We start from the raw sequence: 1,043 nt of genomic DNA, 5'->3' as shown, positions 1-1,043 counted from the left end.
GTACCAAGGGTTGTGGACCCTCTCTTTTTCAAACAGCCAGCATGTTAAAAATGACGAGTTGGGGACACCCAAAGCATCAAGCAGTGACCTGGAGGGGTCTTTTGTTAAACGTCAACATGTGACAAGTTGGGAGTAAGAATCTCTCGGTCAAACTGTGCCGACAAAACTTCTATGAATTTCAAGGCATGAATTTGATTGTGATTGGCTGTGAAGAAAGTGAGCATAGCTATTGGCTCAGAGTGAGGATTAATTGATGAGTGACACGTGGAGTGAAGAATCAGAAATCAGCTGAAGATGTGAAAGATCTTCCTCATTGAAATTGCACCAAACCTTCACACAGTCAAATATGGAGCAGATGAGATGAGACTGATCACCTTTATCCCTATTGGTTCTGTGTTGGAAAATAACCAGACACTTTTGTATTTTATTAGGGGCAGGTTGAAACAAGAATGAGACATCTTCAGTGCAATGGTTAATATACTTTGGTGGAAACTGAATCAAGGTAGAGGTCAGATTTAATTGTAGATCCAGTCATGACCCTATGCCAGGATCATAAGCCCTGAACATCCAAAAGAATGAGACAATAAAAAAAACTGCAGAAAAGGTGACTGAACCAACCATCAAGGACGGAGGGAGAAAGTTTTCCTGGAAGATATCGGCGTTAAGCTTCTGGGCATTTCAAGAAGCATGCAGAGGTGGTTCAGTCATCTGGTCGGACTTGCCCCAGGCGCTTTGCAGTGAGGTGTTTCAGACGCGTCTTCCCTGGGAGAAGCCTTAAAGGCAGACTGAAGGCTGACTGGTGAGATTGTATCTTTCAGCTTTAATTCAAATGAGCTACAGATTGTTGCTAAGGTTGCTCTGTTGTCCTGGTAACCCATTTTGTCTTAATTATTTCCTTTTATCTGTACGGTACCTCACATCTGTCTTAATATCAAATAAGGTGTCCATTCTTGCAAAGTATTTTCTCTTCTGCTTCCATAATTTTTTTTATTTAAGATGTGCATCTTGGCTTTGATAGGTCCTTTGACTGCAAAGGACCAGCC

Source organism: Oryzias melastigma, linkage group LG1 (genome assembly GCF_002922805.2).
Source record: "Oryzias melastigma strain HK-1 linkage group LG1, ASM292280v2, whole genome shotgun sequence".
NCBI lineage: Eukaryota > Metazoa > Chordata > Actinopteri > Beloniformes > Adrianichthyidae > Oryzias > Oryzias melastigma.
This window is presented reverse-complemented; position numbering follows the sequence as displayed.